Below are 27,525 nucleotides of genomic sequence, written 5' to 3'. Positions count from 1 at the left end.
GGCAAAATGTATTCCGCTACATGTCTTTGCTAAAAAAAAAATCCCAATACGTGTAAATTAATTGGTTTACGTGAAAGTTATAGCAATTACAAATGGCGACTTATAGTGGGACTGCGGCGGGCATACCCCAATTGTTTTGTAAAATATGTAAGAGGATGTTACGGAAAGTAAATAGATACCCAACATGTCATGCTTTAAAATTGTGCACGCTCGTGGAATGGCATGAAACTGCAGTACTTAAAAATCTCCATGGGTGATGCTTTAACATTTTCTACAGGTTAGCAGTGTAAAGTTACAGAGGAGGGCTAGTTTGAGAATGATTGCTCTTGCTCTGATGTTTGTGGCGATACCTCACATGTGTGGTTTGAACACCATTTATATATGTGGGCATGACCTACATATGCGTTCACCACTATGTGCAAGCACAGGGGGATGGGGGCACTTTAAACTTTAAAAAAAAAATGTATTTAATGTTTTTGGTATTTGTTGGGGGGTTTTTTTGCACTGTAATCACTTTTATACTTATCACAAGAAATGCATGCAACCCTTGTGATAGAAATAATTAGTAACAGGGCCTCTTTATGGAGAGATATGGGGTCAATAAGACCCCACATCTCTCCTCTGCAATGTAAAGCATTAGATAAAAAAAAAAGCATTGATCTAGTGCTTTAACAAAAAATGGCCGGAACCTGAAGTGACATCGCTCTGGTCCTCCAAGGGCATAGAGATGTGTGTCAGCCATCTTTCCTTCACTCATTTCTATGCCCAGCGCCGGGATCGATGGTTTCTCGGGTAAGACTGAACTACCGGGCGGCAAGTGGGCGAAGATGGGCGGCTTTGAGGGGCAGAGTTTTTTTCGGCACCTCTAACAGTGCTTTTTTTTTTCATTATGGCCGACAGCTGAAAGGGGTGTTTTCGTCTGAACCATTTCGGCCACCGTAATTTCGGTGCATCCCTACTTACAAGCTCCTTCATTAGCCAAACCAGCAAGGTTTCGCTGGCGGGCAACATTCTGCAGTGTTTTTACCAGTGAGTGTGACGCCATAGGAGCAGGTGACTGTTCTGATTGATCTAATAATTTCATTATTTCAAAAGAAGTAAGGTGATTAATTGACTATAGCTAACCCGGTTACACTGGTCTTTTATGTCCTACCAAAAACTTCCAAGTTCTTAAAGGATCCACCAGGGTATCCTATAGTATCCACCAAAGAGATTCTGAGGACCAGTTCATACTACATACGTTTCAGTGTGCTTTTTTTCTGCATCCAAAACACACAGAAAGTAGGTTATCTAGTTGTCAAAGTCATAGTTCACATCAGTGCTTGCAGTTCCAGTTGCAGAAAAAAAAAGTAGAACAGGCTGCATTTTTCCTGCACAGAACTGTACTGGAACGCGGTAAAACGCATCAAACGCACATGTCCCTATTTGAATTGAAGAAAAAGAGAGGGGAAAAAATTAACTGGAGAGCATAAAAAACTGGAACGTGTCAAAAACACGCATCCGGAATGCATCTTGACTGCATTTCTATAGTGTGAACCGACCCTGAGAGAATCAGTTAATGTTAAATATTTACATTTGTTTTTGAATTACCATTCTTTGTCAAGGACATGATGTGCCTTCTCCAGATTTTGGATGGAGTCACTGTACCAACAGGTATTCTGATTTCCCTTGGTGCCGAGCAGGGCTTTCTTTCTGCCGGAACGCGGCGGTACTGCGTTCCGCCACCTTTTTCTTCTTGTCCCCGCTCACCGACTGCCTCTGCAGAGCTGACAAGCTATGCAGAGCAGCGAAAGTGACAGGTGCCGGACGCGGCTTGTTTATGTCATGCTTGCGCGTGCCCGGCACCTGTCACTGCCGCTGCTCACAGCCGGTGAGCGGGGACATGCACGCTTCACCCCCCCCCCCTCTACCGCCAGCGTGTAAACATCGGGGGCGCGCGGCCACCCCCATAGGAAAGGTGTATCTTAGTACACCCGGCGGTGCGCGCTGACGTCATCACGCCCTCTGCTCGTCGATCCTACCATAGCGCGGATCGTCAGCATCAGGTAAGGAGCGGCGATACAATTTTTCTCGCTTTTCTTGCTAATGTGGGGGGGGGCAGTGTTACTCGCTATTCTTACTAATGTGGGGGGGGGGGGGCGGTGTTAATTCCATACATTTACTTTTATAGCCCCTCCCAAATTTTACTTGCATTCCTGTTCTCTAAAGGGGTGGTCCTAGGGTTTGATGGGGGCGTGGCCAGGTTTGGGTGGGGGAGTTCCACCACCTTTCCTCTGAGAAAAAAAGCCCTGGTGCCGAGTGCTTATATTCAAGTATACCCCATGAATTAGGCATCAAAACAGATAGTAAATGTTTGAATGAAAAGGCTTAAATCATTTGATTCAGTTACATCACAACATGCTTTTGTATGAAGTCAGGGGATAAGAACACCAATTTTTTTCTATCATGACACTGCAATGTTCCTAAACCATGTGTTTGCATGGCATCATCATAAAGGGAAGCACAGTGGCTGTGATTAGCACTTCTGCCTAGCAGCACTAGTGTCATTGGTTCGAATCCCAACCACGGCACCTGTGCTTGTGAGGGTTTCATCCGGGCACCCTGGTTTCCTCCCCGCATGCCCAAGACATGGTGGTAGGTTAATTGGCCCTAATATTTGTATGTATGAATGTAAGTGTCACGGTGTGCAGGCTGCCTGTCTCTTAAATGTCAAGGTGTGCAGGCTGCCTGTCTCTTTTGCTTCTCTCCCCTCTGCAGCTTCCCCCTCCTCCCCCCCTCTCATCCTGTCACGGCCCTTTGATGGGGGCCATCCAGGATGAGAGGTGGGACTTTCGTCACTCCCCCCTCTCCTGTCGCTTCTCAGGAGCAGCCGGAGGGAGAGAAGCAAGGAGAGAAGCAGTCCCCCACTGAGAAGCCCGCACATCCCCGGTCACTTGGCCGGGAAGAGGGCGGGCAACTCACCGGGGTGCCCAGGCCGAAGCAGCGCAGGCACAGGGGTTTTTCCGCGCTTGCACTCATCAGATGACAAAGGCCACGCTCCCGAGAGCGCGGCCCATGTCAAGGGGGTGTGCCTCGTTGCCAGGCAATGAGGCACGCCACCCCCGGTTGCTAGGGCGACCAGGGACACTCCATATGGGCCTTAAGAAGGCCTGTGGGGAAGGTCCCGTGTTGTTCACCACTGTGCAGCTGCCAGGAAAGGTCTGCACTGAGGCGAGACCCCTGCAGCACTCTGCAAAAGACCTTAAAGGACTATTATTGCCACCCCTGAGCTGGGGGGAATCATTATTAGTACTGCTTGCCCTGGTGTGGAGATAGAGAAGATTATTCCCACTACTGACACGCTGCAGCAATACCCAACGCTTGGGAGGATTATTACTACTTCTGACACCGATGCTAAGATTAGGAGGATAATTCCCCACGGAGTACACTGCTGGTACTCAGGACTGGTACCTGCTGTTAGGACCCTCTGCTGTGTGCTGAGGAGGGTCGCCCCCTGGACTGTTGCCTGCTGTGAACCCGGGACCATCCCTGCCGGAGCTGTGGGTTTGTGCCCCCCTGTTTATTCCCCCTGGACTGTCCTTGAACCCTGTTCCCCCTCTGTTCCCTACTTGGATTACAAATTGCTAGAGACGCTAACTTTGCCCCCCTTTGGGGCCGGATTACAATTATTTTGAGCCCTCTCCTTGCTATTCCCCTAGACTGAGTACTGCCACGCTATCTGCAGACGCCAACTGAGTGACTGTCAGTTCTCTAATAAAGCTCTGTTTGTTTAACATCTGCTCTGTGTTCTGTCCTGACTACCCCCCGTCACAGTAAGTTAGGGACTTTAGATTGTAAGCTCCTTGAGGGCAGGGACTGATGTGACTGTACAATATATATGTAAAAGCACTGTTTAAATTGACAACGCTATATAATTACCTGTAATAAAATAAATAACCTGATGATTTTTTGGCCAGTCTCTACTGCAGAGTTGCAATCTTTTATTGATCTGTTGTATTCAAATATGTTCAATCTTAATGTGATTGTAAAGGTACCAAACATGTTATTCTTACCTGCTCTATGCAATGATTTTGCATAGAGCAGCCCCAATCCATCTCTTCTCTGGTCTTTGGTTATAGAAAAAAAATAAACCCTAAACTTCTCTTTTAAGAAAAATTGCGTTTTAAGAAGTGGCATGACAGCTGATTAGTGGAGAGATTTGTTTGTTAACATAGAGATAGTATTGGAGTCCATGTGAGGTTATTAACTGACCAAGCAAGGAAGCATAGATAGAGACTACAACAGGTCCAAGGACAGCTGTGGGGTAACTCTACAGAAAGAGGAGAGGAGGAAGTAAAGTTGTGGGTGACACTAAAAGGAGAGCTTACATAGGAGGAGAATTAGGAAAGAGCAAAGTCTTGCAGGCCATGGAAGTGGGTGGTCAACCATGTTGATAGTGGCAAATATCTAATAGTAAGATTACTGAGTGGTGGTAGTTGGATTTAGCAGTTAGTAATGCACTAGTAAATTATAGAAGGGCAGTTTCTGTGGAGTGTTGTGAAAGAAAGCCAGACTGCCATCTAGGGCTGAGAAGGTTGTTATCAGTGGGGTAGCAGCTCAGACTGTTGTGGACCAGGCGTTCTAGGAATTTGGAGGTAAATGGGAGCAAAGTTCTAGGTTGTTAAGACTGGTAGGATTCGGTGAGAGATTTTTGAGTATGAGGGTGACCAGTGCAGGCTTTAAGCCGGCCATACATGGATCCAATTTGGCCAGTTCAGCAGGAACCGTCCAAACTTCAATCAATGTATGGGCAGGCTGCTTGTCAACAAATTGATCTACACTGCAGACAGTAGTCAGAGACCTTTTTTCCCTAGCAAGTTATCGACCTAGAAATCATTGAGGCCAAAGCATCAGCCTGACACCCAGGGTACTAAAATGGCTGCCCACACAATTCCATTGTAAAAGAAACACAGATCCATCCTCTTTATTCAGTAAACAGTATATCTTTCAGTGGTTTTTCCTTGTGGAATACAGTCTTATTTTACAACAAACTGTTGTGTTTGAGAAGAAACTGCAATGCAAATCATGTTATGAGTGAGCTATATAAGGGAAGAAACGATGGATTGATAATTTTGGGTTGGATTGAGGAAGAGATGTTTTTTTTCTCAGCAACCCGTTGGTGTGAACCTTACCCTACATACACATTGTAGATGTTATATGCATCACGCAAGGTGAACCGTCCCTTATTGACACTTATGTGAAATACCTGAACTCTAAAACCATGGTTCTTCAGGCTAGGTTCACATATGTGTGGAGGGTGCCACTGCAGATCCGCACAAAAATCCGCACCCACACAGAAGAATGTGGACCCGTGGGCGGGTGCCATTAATTCTAATGGCACGCCACCTGCACTGGAAATCGCAACCTCACTGGGAACCCAGGTTCCCATGCGGGCTGCTTTTTCAGAAGAAGTGCAGGGACTTCTTCCCTGTGTGTTCCGGGGCACGGGAGTCCATTCAAATGAATGGGCTCTCGTGCCCGTGCAAAATGCGGCCTGTAGGAACGTGGATATGTGAACCAGGGGTCATACCAACCACAAGGAGATAGATTTCTTGGACCTAGTATTAACTTGTATAGCAGGAGATCATATTAACAATGCAGCACACTTTAAAACTGTAGATATCAATAGTTCCTCCATTTTTAAAGGTCACATTACAAGCCATGGTTACAGAATATCCCTTCTAGCCTGTTCATGAGGATTTTAACTGATCACTGAACATAGCTTTTGAGGAACAGGCTAGAGTAATTTACCATAGATTGAAATAAAAGAAACATTCAGCAAAACTTGGAATTGAAGCATTAAATAGAAAAAGATTACTGCAGGATAAACTGCAAGGCATAATATGTGGTTTATATTGTAGAATGCACCTGCCAGATGCAATATGTAGAGCATATCAAACAGACTACGCAAAGATTCAATATACAGATGGATTTCCAAGAGCACAGCCACCTAATGCATTTCACATAATATAAAAATGATTTAACAGCTTTGAAAATAACACCCATTTATTCCTGAGTCAAGCGCATATAACAGGTTTTTTAGCCTATGCAATACAGAGACAATGTAGTACACAAACTAGGTACCCTTTACCTTTCCATGTTATCACAGACATACAGCCTATACAGGACATATTAGTTAATTTGTGATCTACCACTAGAGGGCAATATTCCACTAATGATGCCAGGACAGCAAAATACTAAGATAACATGCTGTCTGATATGTAAAGGATAGGTTCACCTTATTTTTAGATATAGAGTGATATATATATATATATGTGTGTAAATAAGTAATATTTAGAGTGTGACATTTTATTATAAAGCACCTGCACACACCCCATGATCCCACACGTGACCTGTTCATGCTGCATGCATTTTTCCACAATGAACCAGAGCTCTCCGAGCTACTATGCCTGGAAATGAATAAATGCCATTTTTGACATTTCATTAAAATTAGAAGAAAGAAAAAAAAAAGTACACAGTGCAAAGTGCTTAAACATGCATCACACTGCCCCTCCTGGACCTCACACCGACAGGTGACCACACAGTCGGGTGTATCTTCCGCGATGATAACAAGGTATTTGTCTAGGGTGGCAATGTTTACGGGGGTGGCACCGCTCCCCAGAAGAAGGGACCTGGTGAGCAGCGGTGGACAGAGGCATGCAGGGCCACCATCTGATGGGTACCACTGGTACTCCTGTAGGTGGCACAGACAGCAGGAGAGGAGGATCGGTGTGGTGGTGGAGAGCAGTTGCAGAAGGATGCCCTGTTATCTCTCCCTCCAGCAGCTGAAAGCTGGTTTGAGGTTTCTCCACCTCTCCCTCCCGTCAGCTTTCTGCTGCTGGAGGGAGAGACAGACCTAGTTGGATCGAGGGGGTGCCTGGTGTTCCTGAGCGGCTGCTCTCCGCTGAGCTCCTTCCCCTGCCCGCACTCAGAGCCAGGACCAGGGGAAAGCCTGGAGCAGGGAGAGGGGAAAGAAGTGGCAGAGAGGAAAGAGCCAGGAGAAGGTGAGCTGTGGTGTGTTCTCTGGGCTCTCCCTCCTGTCATTCATCCAGCACATGATCACTGATAGATCATATGTGACTGCACACACACAGTATGATTACCACCCCCTGCCCACATGTCCTGCTGCCAAGAGATCAGCAGCCCTTGGAAGAGGTGGGGGGTGGTAATCATAGTGTGTGTGTGTGTGTGTGTATATACAGTCCCATATGATCTATCAGTGATCATGTGCTGGATGGGCAACAGGAGGCAGAGCCCAGTGAACACAACACAGCTCACTGCCTCCTGGCTCTTTCCTCTCCACTTTTTCTAGGAAGCGTAATGTGGATTTTGGGAAGGGGGGGTACTTGCTAGGAGGAATGCGGGAAATATGTGCTAGTAGGGGAGAGATAGAGGAAAGAGAAGAGAGAGAGGTGAGGAAGAGAGAATCACGTATACACACACACTCATTGAACTCTCTCGCTCTTTCACTGGGGGGCGCACAATTTTTGTGTTGCCTAGGGCAGCTCAAAACCTAAATACACCACTGCACAGTAAAACCTTGGTATTTACCTATCAGGTCAGTGTGAAAAAACCCTCAGTAGATACAGAAAGTTACTATTTAAATATACAGGGATTCAACAAAAATATGGAAACATTACATGATTTGCAGGTGTGAAAATGATGACATATTTCATGTTGAAAGCAAAAATGATGTAACATTTTTTTGCTTCCGCTGTGTGATGAGACACCTAGCTAACACAGCCCCTTCCACAGCCCAGCTCTCCAGTGAGCACAGGGGGGCAGAGTGCACATCGGTGACTGAAAGACACTCTCTGCAAACAGCGGTGGTGAGAACTTAGTGGTCATGTGATTGCTGAGTTCTCACCCTTGGAGTCAATAGGGGACAGATGCTGCGTCCACCTAGGTATATTTTGAAAAAAAAAAACACTTCTCTTTTAAGAAAAAAGTTCTTCCATTTCCTCAGGGAAGCCTCTTAACAGATCCATTGGGTCATTGTATAAAAATGATCAGGAAGCTCTTAAGTAAATTACACCACCTGGTGTCCCAATCTCCAACTTGTCCTCCACTGGGATCCACTCATCTACCATGTGGTGTCACCACAAAAAAGAAAATGAATACAGATCCATTGTGAAGTAAGACCTAGTTTTATTAAAATACGCAATAGCGCCCAATAATGAATCACATAAAAGCACCGAGAAGTATAATAAACAAGCTATAGCTTTACCAATATCAGTTTTTCTGATGTAGCAGGCTGAAACAAAACCATGCCGGGCTGCAGGCTCTGGTCATTAGAAATGATGTCCTCAGTTTCACACCTGTAAATCATGAAGTGTTTCCATTTTTTTGTCCAACACCTGTATATGATAATACAAATACCCCCATTAATTAGAGGAGAATGAATGTAATAGAATAACTGTTTATATATGCATATACAAAATATTGTAATATAATTAATTCTTTAAAAGCTTAAAGCGGCATTAAACTTAAAAGCAGACATTTATTACATTGCAGCTTACCAATTCTTAGATGTGATGGTTGTATTAGTTTTCTTCTTTAGGCTTTCTTTTGTTTTATTTTCACCAGGTGATCCTGCTAATAAGTCTCTTGTTTTTCAACAGTACAAGCTGTCCTGCAGATATAGCAGTTTGAAGGTTCAAACAAACCATTTACCACTGACTGCTTACAATGATCAGCTTTTATTTATTTATGTAAACTCTTTAATACAAAGGGGAAAAATTCAAAAGCTGAACTGCTTATAAAGTATTAGTTGGAGTTTGACTTCAATTTGTTAGTGTATTAAGATCTGCTAGTACATCTGACATACCTACATCTGTGTCTCTGTAGCTTCTTCACCCAGCATTTGCACACTCTAATACAGGAGGAATGTTACTGGCCAGATCATCAGGTAAAAACAGAGGGGGAAAAAGCCTGAAAAAAAGAAAACTAATGAAGTCACCAAATCTAAAGATTGGTAAGCTGCCATATATTTCATTTTTGGGGGATTTATTACCGCTTTGATTATTAGCCTTAATGGATCATATTGATATATGAGGAGCTAATCAAATACAATTTTAACTGTGTAATAATAACAAAATATTTATTTAACATGGTTGTTGATCTGTATGTGACTGTTTTTATATAAGATTGTTTTTGTTTTGTAACCAAGATCCTAATAACGTTTATATAGGACTATGTCTATATACTAAATATATATATAGAGAGAGATAGAGAGACAGTGACAGTGAGGAAAATAATTATTTGATCACCTACATATTTTGTAAGTTTGCCCACTTACAAAGAAATGAGGGGTCTACAATTTTTATCATAGGTGTATTTTAAATGATAGAGACAGGGTATCAAACAAAAATCCAGAAAAAACACATGATACAAATGTTATAAATTGAGTTCCAGTTCAGTGAGTAAAATAAGTATTTGATCCCAAAAGCAAAAAGTGTCTTAGTATTTGGTGGAGAAACCGTTGTTGGCAAGCACAGAGATAAGACGTTTCTTGTAGTTGGTTACCAGGTTTGCACACATCTGAGGACAGATTTTGGTCCACTCTTCTTTGCAGGTCTTCTCTAAATCCTTAAGGTTTCTTGGCTGTTGCTTGGCAGCACAAAGTTTCATCTCCCTCCATAAATTTTCTATAGGATTAAAATCTGGAGACTGGCTAGGCCACTCCATGACCTTAATGTGCTTCTTTTGGAGCCACTCCTTTGTTGCCTTGGTGGTATGTTTTGGGTCATTGTCATTCTGGAAACCCATCCACGACCCATCTTCAGTGTTCTGGCTGAGGGAAGAAGGTTTACATCCAAGATTTTACAATGCATGGCCTCGTCCATTGGCCCTTCAGTGCGACAAAGTCAGCCTGTACCTTTAGCAGAGAAACTGCCCCAAAGCATAATGTTTCCACCTCCGTGCTTAACTGTAGGGATGGTGTTAGGGTCATAGTCAGCATTTTTCCTCCAAACATGGCGAGTCGAGTTAATACCAAAGAGCTCAATTGTGGTCTCATCTGACTAGAGAACTTTCTCACAATCCTTCTCTGAATCATTTAGATGTTTATTGCCAAACTTCAGACTCACCTGTACATGTGCCTTCTTGAGGATATATATACAGTTGTGTTCAAAGTAATAGCAGTGTGTTGAAAAAAGCGAATAAAGCTCAAACTCCTTCTAATAGCTTTTATTTCCATACACACAAATGCATTGGGAACACTACACATTCTATTCCAAATCAAAACATGAAGAAAAATATATCAAATTTGTGTTGTTCCTCTAAAAAAATTGAAGAAAAGTGAATATTAGACTGTTCAAAAAAATAGCAGTGTTTGTATTCTTCTTTACAAACTCAAACTATATAAACTGAAAAATGTTTGGAGATTTTGCTTTCCTTTGAATCACTTAATTAATATTTAGTTGTATAAGCACTGTTTCTGAGAACTGCTGTACATCTGTGTTGCATGGAGTCAACCAACTTCTGGCACCTGTGAACAGGTATTCCAGCCCAGGATGATTGGACTACATTCCACAGTTCTTCTCTATTTCTTGGTTTTGCCTCAGAAACTGCATTTTTGATGTCACCCCACAAGTTTTCTATTGGATTAAGATCCGGGGATTGGGCTGGCCACTCCATAACGTCAATCTTGTTGGTCTGGAACCAAGATGTTGCACGCTTACTGGTGTGTTTGGGGTTGTTGTCTTGTTGGAACACCCATTTCAAGGGCATTTCCTCTTTAGCATAAGGCAGCATGACCTCTTCAAGTATTCTGATGTTTTCAAACTGATCCATGATCCCTGGTATGTGATAAATAGGCCCAACACCGTAGTATGAGAAACATCCCCATATCATGATACTTGCGCAACCATGCTTCACTGTCTCCACAGTGTACTGTGGCTTGAATTCAGTGTTTGGGGGTCGTCTGACAAACTGTCTCCGGCCACTAGACCCAAAAAGAACAATCTTACTTTCATCAGTCCACAAAATGTTGGGCCATTTCTCTTTAGGCCAGCAATTCAGCACGTCTTTTTTTCAACAGTGGGACTTTGCGGGGGCTTCTTGCAGATAGTTTGGCTTCACATAGGCGTCTTCTAATTGTAACAGTACTCACAGGTAATTTTAGACCTTCTTTGATCTTCCTGGAACTGATTGTTGGCTAAGTCCTTGCCATTTTGGCTATTCTTCTATCCATTCGAATGGTAGTTTTTCACTTTCTTCCACGTCTTCCAGGTTTTGGTTGCCATTTTAAAGCATTTGCGATCATTTTAGCTGAGCAGCCTATCATTTTCTGCACTTCTTTATATGTTTTCCCCTCTCCAATCAACTTTTTAATCAAGGTACGCTGTTGTTCTGAACAATGTCTGGAACGACCCATTTTCCTCAGAATTTCAGAGAGAAATGCACTGTAACCAGAATGTACAACATTTGCTGCCTTCCTTCCTTAAATAAGGGCAATAATTGCCACCTGTTTTTCAAAGAATGAATGACCTCACTAATAGAACTCCACACTGCTATTATTTTGAACATGCCCCTTTCAATTAGTGATTCAATTACACAGAATCAGCAGCATGCATGTCATGACTGTTGGGTCTGTTGGATTTCTATTACTCTACTACACCTGCTAGTAAATTATTTGCCATGCAGAAATATCATTTCTACCAAAAACAGTGATTGATCAGGTTAGTGATGTCTGACTGCTATTATTTTGAACACAACTGTATTGTGAGGGACCGCCGAGCGGCACCACTAGCACTCCACTGGTCAGGCGTGCCCAGAGCGCGGAGTCTAAGCCCCAGGGTACTTGTTCACCAGGGCCCCTGATGGTGGGGATGGACTTGTAGTACCCCGAGACCAGGTCGCCTCTACTGAGCACACCTGTCAGTGGTAGTGGTGTTCGCCAGGGGCTCCAACCAGGGAGAGCCAGATGTGAGGAGGTCGGGTGACCCCGATGGGATGGATGGATGGATGGCTGAGCAAGTGCGTAGTCAGACAGGCCGAGTCGGTATTGTAGAGGACGGTAAGGTACAAGGGAGCAGGCAGAGAATCGTCGGGTCACACGCCAGGTCAGCAGCAGGAGGTCAGATCTAATAAGGGGCATCCAGGGAGAGAGGTCAGGCAAGCAAGGGTCTGGGCAGGAGAAATCAGCAAGGTCAAAGGCAATCCGGGTCAATAACTTACTAGGCACAGGTACAGGAACACAGGAAGCAGGTAAGACCAGAAGGCAACGAAATGACAGCTCAGGGACCTTTAAATATCCCGCCCTGCGCTGCCAGTGGTGCCCAGCGGGCGGCCGCGGCTTCTACTGCGCATGCGCGAGCTCGAACGCCGCGGCCGGCCCGGACCTAGTGCCCGTGTACTAGGTGGAGCAGTGCGCCTGCGCCGGGACCATCGCGGCAGGGATCGAGGAGATCCCTGACATTGCCCCCCCCCTACGGGCAACCTCCGGATGCCCACCCGATCTCTCCACCACGGGTGATCACAAAGAAACCTCCGGACAAGCCTAGGTGCATGGACATTATGGGCTGGTTCCCACGAATTGTCCTCAGGGCCGTAGCCCTTCCACTTGATGAGAAATTGGGTCTGGCCCCCCCTTCGTCGGCACTTCAAGATTGCCTCCACCTCGAATTCTTCTTCCTCTTCAACTGTTACGGCCTCCGGGGGCCTGGATTCTCGTTCCGGGAAGGCATCAGGGACTACTGGTTTCAACAGGGACACGTGGAAGACAGGGTGGATCTTGAGTGTCTCGGGGAGAACAAGTTCATAGGCCACCTCATTGACCATCCGTTTGATGCAGAAAGGGCCTATAAATTTAGGTCCCAACTTTTTTGACGGGCAGAGCATCCTCAAGTTAGACGTAGCCAGCCAAACCTTCTCTCCGGGCTGCAAAACCAGATCCCCTCTTCGCTTCCTATTAAAAGCCCTCTTGTAGTCCTCTTGGGCTTGACGGATGGCTTCCTGTAGTTTCCTATTGTTGGAGGTGAAAAAGGTCAGTGCATCCTGTGTCGCTGGAATCGGGCATTCCGGGACCAAGGGTGGGAGGAAGACAGGATGAAACCCATAGTTGGCGAAGAACGGGGACTGCCCAGTTGCTGAATGGCAAGCGTTGTTGTACACGAATTCTGCCAAAGGGAGGAGTGGCACCCAGTCGTCCTGAGAGAATGATGTGTAGCATCGAAAGTATTGCTCCAGGGTCTGATTGGTCCTTTCGGTCTGGCCATTGGTCTGAGGGTGAAATGCCGAGGAAAGGGACAGCTTGATATCCAGGGCTTTGCACAATGCCCTCCAAAACCGCGAGGTAAACTGCACCCCACGGTCCGAGACGATGTCTTCGGGAACCCCATGCAGTCTAACGATCTCTCGAATGAAGACTTGCGCCGTCTCGGCTGCTGATGGGGTTTTCCGTAAAGGGATGAAATGGGCCATCTTGGACAAGCGGTCTACGACCACGAGAATTGCCGTGTGGTTCAGTGAAGGTGGAAGCTCGACTATGAAGTCCATGGAGATTTTCTGCCAGGGTCGTTCAGGGATGGGCAATGGACGTAGCAGGCCCCACGCCTTATTCCTTGAAGGCTTGTTCCGCTGGCAGATGGCACAGGAGCCCACGTAGTTCTTACAATCCTTGGCCATGTCCGGCCACCAGAAGGAACGTCGGAGAAGTTCCAGGGTCTTGACCGGCCCAAAATGTCCTGCCAGTGGATGGTCATGGCAATGTCCCAAGACTAAGGTTCGGGCATCCTCCGGCACCACAATCCGGTCCTCCCTCCATAGGAGTCCCTCCTTGTTCTGGAGGGGAGCCCCATCGGAGGTGGACATTGCTGTGGACGCTCTCAGGATCTCGGAGTGAAGGTTTGTCTGAAGGGCCAAGAAATTTCCTGCAGGAAGAATAGTGTCGGGCACTGGAATCTCCTTGGTGTCCTCGTACATGCGTGACAACGCGTCAGGCTTCGTGTTTTTCGAGCCGGGCCTGTATGTGATGTGGAACTGGAACCTCGAGAAAAACAATGCCCATCTTGCTTGTCGTGGGCGTAGACGTTTGGCCGTCCTCAGATATTCCAGGTTCTTGTGGTCCGTGAATATCAGGATGGGGTGGGAGGCACCTTCCAGCAGGTACCTCCATTCTTCTAAAGCGGTTGTGATAGCCAGTAGCTCGCGATCCCCAATGTCGTAGTTCCTCTCCGCAGGGGTAAGTTTCCGTGAAAAGAATGCTACTGGGTGAAGTAATTCCTTGGCGCCCTTCCGCTGGGAAAGGATGGAGCCAACCGCGTTTTCAGATGCATCTACTTCTAAGATGTAGGGCAGGGAGGCGTCGGGATGACCCAGAATGGGTGCCGAGGTAAATAACCTTTTTAGTGCTTCAAAAGCTTCCTGTGCCTCGGGCGTCCATCTGAATCGCGTCCCAAGCTTGGTTAACTGAGTGATGGGGGAGACCAGACCCGAGAAGTTCTTGATGAACTTCCGGTAAAAATTTGCGAACCCAATAAAACGTTGGACACTTTTCCTGTCCATGGGTTCAGGCCAATCTAGGATCGCTGAGACCTTCTGAGGGTCCATTGCGACCCCCGTGGTGGAGATGATCAGACCCAGAAATGTAACGCTAGCCTGTTCAAAGCAGCATTTCTCTGCTTTAGCGTACAACCCATGCTGCCGCAACCGCCCCAACACCTTTGATACATGTACCCTGTGCTCCCCCAGGGAGGATGAAAAAATCAAAATGTCGTCTAAGTAGACGATGACAAAGATGTCCAGGAAGTCCCTAAAGATGTCGTTCACAAAGTGTTGGAAGGTGGCTGGCGCATTGCACAACCCGAAAGGCATGACCAGGTACTCAAAATGGCCGAAACGGGTGCGGAAGGCCGTCTTCCACTCATCCCCCTCCCTTATGCGAACCAAATTGTAGGCTCCCCTTAAGTCCAACTTGGTAAACACTACTGCAGCTTTTAGGCTCTGGAATAATTCAGGTACCAGTGGTAAAGGGTAACGATTTTTAATGGTGACCCTATTCAGCTCCCGATAGTCAATGCATGGCCTCAAAGTCTTGTCCTTCTTTTCTACAAAGAAGATCCCTGCACCTGCTGGGGAAGTGGAGGGACGGATGAATCCCTTTCGGAGGCTATCCTCAATATAGTCCTTCAGGGCCCCTAATTCTAGCTCAGAAAGGGGAAAAATTCGCCCGAATGGAATTTCCGAACCGGGCAACAGATCAATAGGACAGTCATATGGGCGGTGGGGGGGTAGAGCATCTGCTCCCCGTTCACTGAACACATCAAGAAACTCGTGGTAGGCTGCAGGAATCACTTGTTTTAGGCTGTCATCCCCTTCAGAGCACAGGAGGACCCGGGGGACCTCCGGGCCCGAAGTTCGACACAGTTCCCGACAATATGGGGAAGGGAACGAGACAACCCCAGTCTCCCAGTCAATTTGGGGGTTATGGGCCCGCAACCAAGGGAGCCCCAGAATGACTGGGAAAAGGGGTGATGCAATAGCATCCAGGCGGAGGAGTTCCCGGTGCTGACCGGCAATGGAAGTCACAATGGAAGGGGTCTCCTGGTTAACCACCCCTGACTTTATCCGGGAACCATCAGCCAAAAAGATGTGAAACCCCTTCTCCTTTGGGCGGAGGGGAATACCCTGCTGGTGAGCAAAATTGATATCCACAAAACAGCTGCATGCCCCCGAATCAACTATGGCCGTCACCTCCACGGTCCTTTCTGAAAGCTGAAAGGAGAGGGGAACAACTAAGTACTGGGACGGGTTCATATTGCCAACAGATAAAGAAGATGAGGTGAACTTACTCAGTTTCTGCGGGCAGGAACGCACCATGTGACCAGCTTCGCCGCAGTACAGACACAGATTCTGGGAGCGTCTGCGCTGGCGTTCCTCAGGCGATAGTTTAGGCCGAGCCAGGCCTAGCTGCATGGGTTCGGGAGCATCTTCAAACAGCAGGTTCTGGGTGCTTGGCCTAGTATGTTGACTGGATCCCTGAAATGACCCCCAGGGATTTCCGCGACCCTGACCAGACCTCTCCAATCTGCGCTCCCGTAGTCTACGGTCAATTTTGATGGTGAGTGCAATTAGGTCCTCTAATGTCTCGGGCACCTCCACCCGGGCGAGCTCGTCTTTCAGAGCCTCTGATAGGCCCATACGAAACTGGTGCAAAAGTGCGAACTCGTTCCAACGAGTGTCACCCATCCAGCGCCTAAAGTCAGAGGCGTATTCCTCAGCCGCCCGCCGACCTTGTCGGAGTGCGTATAATGTGGCCTCGGCCGAGGCTGCCCGTTGTGGGTCATCATATAAGATGGCCATAGCGTTAAAGAAGCTGTCGACCGTAACCAGGTGAGGGTCATTGTTTCCCCTTAGTCGGTGGGCCCAGTCTTGGGGTTCACCCTGCAACAGGGAGACAACAAACCCCACTTTCACTGATTCCGTCAAAAAGGGCCGTGGCTGCAGTTCAAAATAGAGCAGACAGGAGTCACGGAATGACCGAAAGCGTGTGCGATCCCCATGGAAGCGCTCGGGTAAGGGTACTCGGGGTTCCGCCATAGGGAGTGATGTGGGAGGCCCAGGAGCCGGCTCATGGACTGCTGCGACCGGTGGTGCAGGAGCCGGGGCCTGTGAAACAGGAACAGATATGGTGCAGGCCTGAAACCGATTCTCGATCTGCAGACATCTGTCCTGTAATGTGTTTACGGCTTGCGTCAGGGTAGCCAGGTGCCTGCAAACCTCGTCCAACGGGGAGAGTCCTCCTCGAGGCTCAGTCATGGCCTTCTGGTACTGTGAGGGACCGCCGAGCGGCACCACTAGCACTCCACTGGTCAGGCGTGCCCAGAGCGCGGAGTCTAAGCCCCAGGGTACTTGTTCACCAGGGCCCCTGATGGTGGGGATGGACTTGTAGTACCCCGAGACCAGGTCGCCTCTACTGAGCACACCTGTCAGTGGTAGTGGTGTTCGCCAGGGGCTCCAACCAGGGAGAGCCAGATGTGAGGAGGTCGGGTGACCCCGATGGGATGGATGGATGGATGGCTGAGCAAGTGCGTAGTCAGACAGGCCGAGTCGGTATTGTAGAGGACGGTAAGGTACAAGGGAGCAGGCAGAGAATCGTCGGGTCACACGCCAGGTCAGCAGCAGGAGGTCAGATCTAATAAGGGGCATCCAGGGAGAGAGGTCAGGCAAGCAAGGGTCTGGGCAGGAGAAATCAGCAAGGTCAAAGGCAATCTGGGTCAATAACTTACTAGGCACAGGTACAGGAACACAGGAAGCAGGTAAGACCAGAAGGCAACGAAATGACAGCTCAGGGACCTTTAAATATCCCGCCCTGCGCTGCCATTGGTGCCCAGCGGGCGGCCGCGGCTTCTACTGCGCATGCGCGAGCTCGAACGCCGCGGCCGGCCCGGACCTAGTGCCCGTGTACTAGGTGGAGCAGTGCGCCTGCGCCGGGACCATCGCGGCAGGGATCGAGGAGATCCCTGACATGTATATAGTGATTAGAGATGAGCGAATTATTCAAAAATTCGATTCGGCTGATTCGGCGAATTCGTGGAATAAATTCGATTCGAGTCGAATATATTCGCTGCGAATTTAACTTATAAAAAGGGTGTTTCTAGGCTTCAGAGAGCCTTTATATTAGTGCAGAACACTGTACCTTTAATTTAAATGCCCTTGGAGTCTGCTGGGGAAGAGCAATAATACTGTCAGTCAGTATGACATGCAGATGAGTGCCGTCGATCTTAGAATCACCGCACACTTCACTCATTTGGGCAGTCACGGGGCCAAAACCAGAGTGTGGAGCCACAGTGTGGCGGTGGAGGCAGCAGCAATGGGAGGCCATACAGCACCCTATGAAAAAATGGAACCCACCAGCAGTGTGAGGAAACCTGAAAGTGGCACATGGCAGAGTGTGGCGATGGAGACAGCAGCAATGGGAGGCCGTACAGGGACCCATGACACACTCTGGACCTGGCAGCAGCATGAGGAGGCGGTACAGGGGCCCATGACAGATTACGGGCCTGGCAGCAGCATGAGGAGTCGGTACGGGAGCCCATGGAAGATTACGGGCCTGGCAGCAGCAATGGGAGGCAATACAGCACCCTATGACAAAATGGAACCCACCAGCAGTGTGAGGAGACCTGAAAGTGGCACATGGCAGAGTGTGGCGATGGAGACAGCAGCAATGGGAGGCCGTACAGGGACCCATGACACACTCTGGACCTGGCAGCAGCATGAGGAGGCGGTACATGGGCCCATGACAGATTACGGGCCTGGCAGCAGCATGAGGATTTGGTACGGGGGCCCATGGCAGATTACGGGCCTGGCAGCAGCAATGGGAGGCCGTACAGGGACCCATGACACACTCTGGACCTGGCAGCAGCATGAGGAGGCGGTACAGGGGCCCATGACAGATTACGGGCCTGGCAGCAGCATGAGGAGTCGGTACGGGGGCCCATGGCAGATTACGGGCCTGGCAGCAGCAATGGGAGGCCCGTAATCTGCCAGCACCCTATGACAAAATGGAACCCACCAGCAGTGTGAGGAGACCTGAAAGTGGCACATGGCAGAGTGTGGCGATGGAGACAGCAGCAATGGGAGGCCGTACAGGGACCCATGACACACTCTGGACCTGGCAGCAGCAAGAGGAGGCGGTACAGGGGCCCATGGCAGAGTGGCGAAGCGTAAGCAGCTTAAATTGAAGGCCATACAGAGGCCTATGTTAAAAATAATAACATGTTTGGGGCATGATTCATGGCGGATTTAGTCAGTTGTGTCAGGAACTGGTGGTTTGAAATCCAGACTAATCCACGCCTGATTCATTTTCACAAACGTGAGTCTCTCCACCCTTTGGGTGGACAGTTGTGTCCTCCGCGGAGTTACAATACCTCCTGCCGCACTAAACACGCGCTCCGATGCCACGCTACTGGCCGGGCATGACAGCCTTTCAAGGGCAAATTCAGCTAGTTGGGGCCAAAGGTCAAGTTTCGTTGCCCAGTAGTCAAGGGGATTGTCTACCTCGGTTGGCAGGGTGCTGTCCAAGTAGGCCCAAGCCTGTTGTTTGAGGTCCTGCTCCAGGTCCACCTGATGCTGCTGCGGCTGGTTAGTAGTTTCCTCACTGCGCTGGTGAAGAAAGCTACTCATCATCGACTGCGGACTGAGGCAGCCGCTGCTGGTGGAGCTGCCACTGCTCCTACCACCCCACCCCTCCCCTGCTGCCATGGCAGCGGAACGCGAGCGCACAGGGCCCACAGTGTCTGAGGATGGACGTTGGCGCAGAAAGGCAGAGACCAACTGACTACATAGGTGGTTTTTATAGTACGTTATTTTGGCCTCCCTCTCAGCAGGTGTGAAAAAGGCCACCATTTTTGAACGGTAGCGAGGGTCCAACAAGGTGGACAGCCAAAAGTCATCCCTCTGTCTGATGGTTATTATTCGGCTGTCGCTACGCAAGCAACCGAGCATGCTATGGGCCATTTGTGCCAAGGAATGCGAGGGACTCCCTGCCTCCATCTCCACAGCATACTGCCACGGTGCGTCTGGGTCCTCTGTCTCCTCCTCCTCCTCTACCAGATGCTCCTGCTCCTCCACTCCTGTCCGCTGAGTGGAAAAACCACCCATTTCACTCAATAATTCCTGAGCACAAATGTCCTCCTCTACCTCCTCCTCTTCTTCCTGTCCTGCCCCCACAGGGGTCATGTGGCGTTGAGATCTGTGCGCCACGTCTACCGCACCCTGACCAGCCATTGTTAACAGCATTTGTTCCAGGACGTGCAACAGAGGAATGACGTCGTTCATCCCATAGTCCTGCCGACTCACGAATAGCGTGGCCTCCTCAAAGGGCCTGAGCAAGCGGCAGGTGTCACGCATGAGCTGCCAATGGCTGACATCTAAGTTACACAGGGGAGTACCTTTATCCGCTTGTAACATCAGGAAATCGGTGATGGCCTTTCGCTGTTCCTAAAGGCGGTCTAACATATGTAGGGTTGAATTCCACCTTGTTGCAACGTCGCAGATCAGGCGATGCTGTGGAATTCCGTTCTGCCGCTGCAGCTCAAGGAGGGTGTGCTTTGCGGTGTAGGAATGGCTGAAATGCATGCAAAGTTTACGTGACATTTTAAGGATGTCTTGCAGTGGGATGGTGGATTTTAGGAACCGCTTGACAACCAGATTGAACACGTGAGCCATGCATGGCGCATGGCACAACCTTCCTTGATGCAGAGCAGACACCATGTTCTTTCCGTTGTCGGTCAACATGGTTCCGATTTTCAGTTTGCGCGGAGACAGCCATCTGTCGATTTCTCTGTTCATTACACTCAGAAGTTCCTCCCCTGTGTGACTACGTTCGCCAAGGCATACCAGGTGCAGCACAGCGTGACACCGTTGCGCCCTGCACATGTGATATGCCGGTCGGGTAATGGGACTTGGCACGGGGGTGGCGGCTGAGGACACGGCGGAAGAAGAGGTGGTAGAGGCGGACATCTTTGCTGGACCAAGGACGTGCAAACGTGGAGGCAAAAGCGGCGTGACCTGTCCAAGTTGCTGGTGCGGCTGTGCCGGCACCACGTTCACCCAGTGGGCCGTAAATGACATGTACTGTCCCTGACCGTAGTTACAGCTCCACACGTCGGCGCTGCCGTGCACTTTGGCAGAGACCGACATGCTCAAAGACTGGCCCACCATCTCTTCTACATGTGAATGCAGGGCTGGCACTGCCTTTTTGGCGAAGAAATGCCGGCTTGGCACTCTCCACCGCGGCGCGGCACAAGCCATCATTTCTCGGAAAGGTGCTGAGTCCACCACTTGGAAAGGGAGGGACTGCAGCACCAGCAACTTGGACAGGAGGACGTTCAGCTTCTGCACCGTCGGGTGCGTGCTCGCAAACTGTTGTCTCTTGGAAACGGATTCCAAGAAAGACAGCTGACGGAATCCGTGAAGAGGAGTAGCAGGAGAAGGAGCATCTGAACGAGCGGAAGATGCCAACGAGCGACAACTCCCCTCAGCAGAGGTGTTGGAGCCTTGACTGGCTGATAGAGGGCGATTGACGTCGGGTGACGGAGCAAGTAACGGAGCGGGTGATGGAGCGGGGGCTGGGGCAGGCAGAACCGCCGTATCTTTATCACGGTTTTCCCAGGCCACCGAATGGCGACGCTGCATATGCTGACGCAACGCTGTAGTCCCAACATGGGCCCCCTGGCCACGCTTGACTTTCTGGCCACATAGTCGACATACGGCTACGTTTACTTCCTCAGGCGGCTTGACGAAAAATTGCCACACCGCCGAGTAGGAAACTTTGCCCCCGCTACTCCTCACTGGCTGACTGCTACTTCCTCCGTGCACACCGGCACCACTACTGGCCGTGGTGGTAGGCTGCAGTGGAGCTGGTGCTCTACTCCGTGGCCGTTTGCCTCCACTGACACTGCTGCGACCCTGCTGCCTCCTGGGCAACCCACCGACTGTTTTGCTCGCTGCCAAGCTGGCACCCTCTTCTCCTGATGATGCGGAAGCAATAGCCTGATGACAACGAGGCTGCCAAGTGCGATCAGCCTCATCATCATCAATTAGGGTCTCCGCCTCACTACTAGCCCCCTCGGCTGCGTGTGGGTCAGGAGACAGACCTGTCTCTAGACCGGCTACCGAGCCACTCTCCTCGCCAGTACTTCTTCGCCTGGCTGCTGAAGAGGCGGATGTCTCCCTCCGTTCCTGACCGCCCTCTGTTAGCTCTTCCTCACTGTACAGTGGGGCTGAGCCCACAGCATGCGATACTTCGCTTGGTGAGGGAACACCAAAGGACAGGGGCAGGTAGAGGACACGTGATTTCAGTGGGCTTGCTCCCGGGCCATGCCAACTAACGGTTGTGTCTGACGTACCCACCGACCGTTGGCTGTAGGTGTCAGAGGTGACCTGGGAAGAGGAAGACGACCGAGCCAACCAATCGATGACGGCAGGGTTGTCGGTGGAGACACGACCGCTGGATGACACCGGGAGCACTGGCCTCTGGCTGCGACTAGTGCTGCCTCGACCCCTTCCTCTGCTGCCACGTCTGCTCGCTCCTGAAACATTGCCTCCTCTGCCACTCCTCTGCGTGTTGTCTGACATACTCTTTAATTCAACGATTCTGTGTCCCTGAGTAACGATTCTGTGTCCCTGAGTAACGATTCTGTGTTCCTGAGTAACAATTCTGTGTCCCTGAGTAACGATTCTGTGTCCCTGAGTAACGATTCTGTGTCCCTCAGTAACAATTCTGTGTCCCTGAGTAACGATTCTGTGTCCCTGAGTAACGATTCTGTGTCCCTGAGTAACGATTCTGTGTCCCTGAGTAATGATTCTGTGTCCCTGAGTAACGATTCTGTGTCCCTCAGTAACGATTCTGTGTCCCTGAGTAACAATTCTGTGTCCCTGAGTAACAATTCTGTGTCTGTCCCTGAGTAACAATTCTGTGTTCCTGAGTAACAATTCTGTGTCTGTCCCTGAGTAACAATTCTGTGTCCCTGAGTAACAATTCTGTGTCCCTCAGTAACGATTCTGTGTCCCTCAGTAACGATTCTGTGTCCCTGAGTAACAATTCTGTGTCCCTGAGTAACGATTCTGTGTCCCTGAGTAACGATTCTGTGTCCCTGAGTAACAATTCTGTGTCTGTCCCTGAGTAACAATTCTGTGTCCCTGAGTAACAATTCTGTGTCCCTGAGTAACAATTATGTGTCCCTGAGTAACGATTCTGTGTCCCTGAGTAACGATTTTGTGTCCCTCAGTAACGATTCTGTGTCCCTGAGTAACGATTCTGTGTCCCTGAGTAACGATTCTGTGTCCCTGAGTAACGATTCTGTGTCCCTCAGTAACAATTCTGTGTCCCTCAGTAACAATTCTGTGTCCCTGAGTAACAATTCTGTGTCCCTGAGTAACAATTCTGAGTAACGATTCTGTGTCCCTGAGTAACAATTCTGTGTCCCTGAGTAACAATTCTGTGTCTGTCCCTGAGTAACAATTCTGTATCCCTGAGTAACAATTCTGTGTCCCTGAGTAACAATTCTGTGTCCCTCAGTAACGATTCTGTGTCCCTCAGTAACAATTCTGTGTCCCTGAGTAACAATTCTGTGTCCCTGAGTAACAATTCTGTGTCTGTCCCTGAGTAACAATTCTGTGTCCCTGAGTAACAATTCTGCGTCCCTGAGTAACAATTCTGTGTCACTGAGTAACAATTCTGTGTCCCTCAGTAACAATTCTGTGTCCCCGAGTAACAATTCTGTGTCCCTGAGTAACAATTCTGTGTCCCTCAGTAACGATTCTGTGTCCCCGAGTAACAATTCTGTGTCCCTGAGTAACGATTCTGTGTCCCTGAGTAACGATTCTGTGTCCCTGAGTAACGATTCTGTGTCCCTCAGTAACGATTCTGTGTCCCTGACTAACGATTCTGTGCCCCTGAGTAACAATTCTGTGTCCCTGAGTAACAATTCTGTGTCCCTGAGTAACAATTTTGTGTCCCTCAGTAACAATTCTGTGTCCCTGAGTAACAATTCTGTGTCTGTCCCTGAGTAACAATTCTGTGTCCCTGAGTAACAATTCTGTGTCCCTCAGTAACAATTCTGTGTCCCTGAGTAACAATTCTGTGTCCCTGAGTAACAATTCTGTGTCTGTCCCTGAGTAACAATTCTGTGTCCCTGAGTAACAATTCTGTGTCCCTCAGTAACAATTCTGTGTCTGTCCCTGAGTAACAATTCTGTGTCCCTGAGTAACGATTCTGTGTCCCTCAGTAACGATTCTGTGTCCCTCAGTAACAATTCTGTGTCCCTGAGTAACAATTCTGTGTCCCTGAGTAACAATTCTGTGTCTGTCCCTGAGTAACAATTCTGTGTCCCTGAGTAACGATTCTGTGTCCCTAAGTAACGATTCTGTGTCCCTAAGTAACGATTCTGTGGCCCTAAAGTCTCTCTGGCCCTAACTCTGTCCCTAATACAGACAGGTCTGTCTCTCTTGAATGACCGGAGGCTAATGGAGAATTGTAAGATGGCCGAAATTTATAGCTCCACCATTACACAGTGCTGGCTGGCTGGCTGCTGATTGGCTAATGCAATCACATGTCATGAATGAATGCATTATGGGTCAGCGCGCCTTGTCTGCGCGCCTTCCCAGAGATCCCCGCTCCGTCGCCACACATGTCGCCGCCATTTTTGGGAAAATTCGATTCGTGCATCCGAAGTTTGCTAATTTTCGGATTTGGCGCGAATCAAATTTTTCCTGATCTTCGAAACGAATTCCACTTCGCCATGTTCGATTCGCTCATCTCTAATAGTGATGCCCTCCTTGAAGTGCTTTTGGTCCTGAATAAGCCATTATTGGCGAAACGCATTGACTTGCTTGGATAAGCACGTTTGATCAACAGTGAACATATACCGTGCTATAGGACATAGCCAGTGCTTCCTATCTAGAGTCATTTTATTTTATACACTGTGGGTGCTTGCTTCCTACACATAGGGGCTTACTATGTTTTATGTCGACTTTTTATTCATTGTTAATAAAGCTTATGATTTTATAATACATGTGTAGAAGTCTTTTAATACTGTGCCAAGTCTGTTACATTTAGGTTGGTTGGAACATATCCAGCGCATACCTTTTTCATCTTTCTATATTTGCGGATGTGGCCTTTAGAAGTCTCACTTCTTTATTCTTTATAGTTTTTTATAGAGCAAGAGTGGCAAGAGATTGCTAGCTGTATGGACAAAGCTCATGTGTGAAGACTATCTGGAGGATACACAAAAGGGCCTAAAGGGTAAGGCCAGAGCATCAACACTATCGGTAAAGAGAAATGCTGAAAAACGCTGAGGGAAACACATTGATTTTGACTTCTGGAACTTTGTGTTTTAACAAAATTGGGCAGTAAAACGTCTTAAAAAGAAAACATGTGAGTGGCTTTTTTTCCTTAAAGCTCTACCGCTTGACTCTCACATATAGCCATACATCCTCTGACCAAGCAGGCTGATATTGAGATTTGTATGTCTTTGGCCTGATGAAGGAATGATGCATTGCTCAGTTCCTAAATGCATTGAAATAGAGGCAGATGACTAGTCCTTTATATACACTTGTGTGTGTGTATAACATCATTATTTCATTAGTATTTCACACCCGCTGGACCATTTTTTGTATCTCACTGAGAGGTAGCAATACTGGTGAACCTGTAATAGGTCTCTGAGCAAGCAGACTGGAGTCAACTGAGCTGCTGCTCTGTTACAAGCTTGTCTATTTCAAACACGTGTTTTGAAAACCACCACGCAAAGTGAGGATAGACAAATTAGTTTATTTTGATTGGATTGTTAAAACCACTTACTCTTCTGGGTATCCTTCAGATTTTGTCTTTTCCATTCTTGTGGATTGCCTGAGGTTGAGCTGCTCTGGGATCACACTGACAAATTGCCCTACAAACAAACCAGATCGGGATATTAGATCTCCCTTTATAATTATAAAGTTGATATTGATAAATAATTCTGACACACAGGGTTGCACATTGCTGTCAAACTGACAGCCCAACCCCAAAGATTACATCGAGAGAGGGGCGCTGATAGCAGTTGATAGAGCTGAACCGACTGTGAAACTGAATTCTAAGCCACACAGGTAATACCTGGTACTGATCAGTACGTGCCCCATAGACCAGTGCACACATGTAAAGATTAAAATAAAATTATGATGATTGTAACTGTTACCTTAGCACAATAGGTCCTATGTTTTGACTGGAATTGGTCTTTTAAATAAACAAAACTCTTGGCATTCAAGAATTTACAGTACATATTCTTAAAGTGACCTTGTCAACACTGGGTCCAAAATAAGCTAACCCAATGATATAAAAATCTATTTACCTTTCTGGCTTACCGGCTCTTCAAACATCTCCTCTTTGCTGATCCCTGCTTTCTACAGGTATTAATTATTTCAGGCTGCTCCCCTCCTCCTAGCAGGTAATGAAAAACCAGTGAAAAGAACCACAGCATGTGCCTGGAGGAACAGGTAATAAACACACAGAAGTATCAAATACCTGCAGCGGTTGGGGTTCCAATAATCAGCAGAGTTTGAAGACACGGGCCGCACTGATCTCAGCATCTGCCGTCACTGTGGAGTAATGCATTCTCAAAAGTTCCCAGCAAAAGCACTGAAGTCAGTCAAGCTCTCCTCACTCCCCCTTCCCCGGGAAAAGAGCAGTTGCTCTAGGTGTACCACACATGACCTGAAAAACTTCATATAAATACTTTGAGAATGTGGTGCATTTTGTTCCTACTCCTCCCCCACAGCTCACCAACCCCATATACCTGCAAATCCCAGCAGTCAAAACAACAGCCAGGAATTGTATCACAGGAGCATCTCTTGCTTCTCCTGTGTAAACTGACACTTGCAAAATAATGTCCTCAAAGGGGAAATATGTAATTGACATACTATATAGTCTTTAAAACAACCTTGAAAGTTAGCCACTTCCCGTCCGGCCATTTATATACATGGACCGGACGGGAGCATTGCAGGAGCAGGTGGCCATTTATAAACGTCCTCCCCGCTTCCCTGCCTGTGCGCGCTCCCTGGGAACACCGGTCGCTGTACAGGACCTCTGTGTGGGGTTCCGATCATGTGATCACTGATTGGCCAATCAGTGATCACATGAATAGTAGTAAGCAAAATGTCACTTGTTGACATCATTGCTTACTACTTGTGAAATCTGTGAATGATCACAGAGGTCACATGGTACAAGGCTATTCACAACAGCCTTGTACCATGTGACAAGCTGTGACCAATCACAGCTCACACAGTATTTCTCAATGGCTGCAAGAATGCAGCCAGAGAGAAGGAGAAATGATTGCTTTTACAGCCTTTATGGGTGCAAAAGCAATCAGTGTAAAGAAAAAAAACAAACTTCATCACTTCATCAAGTAGTACACTGTACTATGGTGACACTATACTGCTAGGGTGACAGTATGTTAAAAAAAGAAAAAAAACATAAATAATAATATAAAAAAATAAAATAAAAATTTAAAAAAAATTATAATTTTTGGAAAAATTATAATTTTTGGTTATAAACTAATTTTTTTTACTAAAAAGAATACATTTTGGCCAAGATTTATGAAGAAAGATTATTTATTTGCTAAATGTTTTAAGAAAAACACTTTTTTTTCAAAATATTTGGACTTTTTCATTTATATAGCAAAAAAATAAAAATCCCAGTGGTGAATAAATACCACCAAAATAAAGTTTTATCTGTCTCAAAAAAATACTAAAAAATTCATATGGGTACAGTGTTGCATGCCTGCGCAATTGTCATTCAAAGTGTGATAGCGCTGAACTTGGCCTGGACAGGAAGGGGGTGAAAGTGTTCAGACTTGAAGTGGTTAAAGAAAAAAAATAATCAAACTATTTTAGCAGTTTGTTAATCCTAATAAACCTGATTAAGCCGTTCCTACCCTTAGCTATTATTTTACTTCTGATTTGTTTATTTTTACTATTAACCTTTTTCCTTTTTATTAAATTAGTTCC

The 27,525-nt window shown here is 47.5% G+C and overlaps 2 long non-coding RNA genes across 2 annotated transcripts; one reads left to right on the top strand and one right to left on the bottom strand.

Moving 5' to 3' along the window:
• Nucleotides 1-6,551: 6,551 nt before the first annotated feature.
• On the top strand, nt 6,552-24,902 carry LOC149464890 (uncharacterized). Its single transcript, XR_016312274.1, has 3 exons — nt 6,552-6,613; nt 8,887-9,013; nt 24,696-24,902. It is a non-coding gene; the product is annotated as an uncharacterized LOC149464890 (long non-coding RNA).
• On the bottom strand, nt 8,551-26,793 carry LOC149464889 (uncharacterized). The gene is made up of 4 exons (XR_016312273.1): nt 25,872-26,793; nt 25,346-25,433; nt 8,867-8,970; nt 8,551-8,671 (listed from the first exon to the last, which is right to left on the bottom strand). It is a non-coding gene; the product is annotated as an uncharacterized LOC149464889 (long non-coding RNA).
• Between the last annotated feature and the right edge of the window lie 732 nt (nt 26,794-27,525).

Source organism: Staurois parvus, unplaced genomic scaffold (assembly GCF_062004578.1).
Source record: "Staurois parvus isolate SC_StPar_1 unplaced genomic scaffold, SC_StPar_1.0 ptg000145l, whole genome shotgun sequence".
Taxonomy (NCBI): domain Eukaryota; kingdom Metazoa; phylum Chordata; class Amphibia; order Anura; family Ranidae; genus Staurois; species Staurois parvus.
The sequence above is the reverse complement of the archived record's forward strand: the minus strand, read 5'-3'. Positions and strand labels throughout refer to the sequence as shown.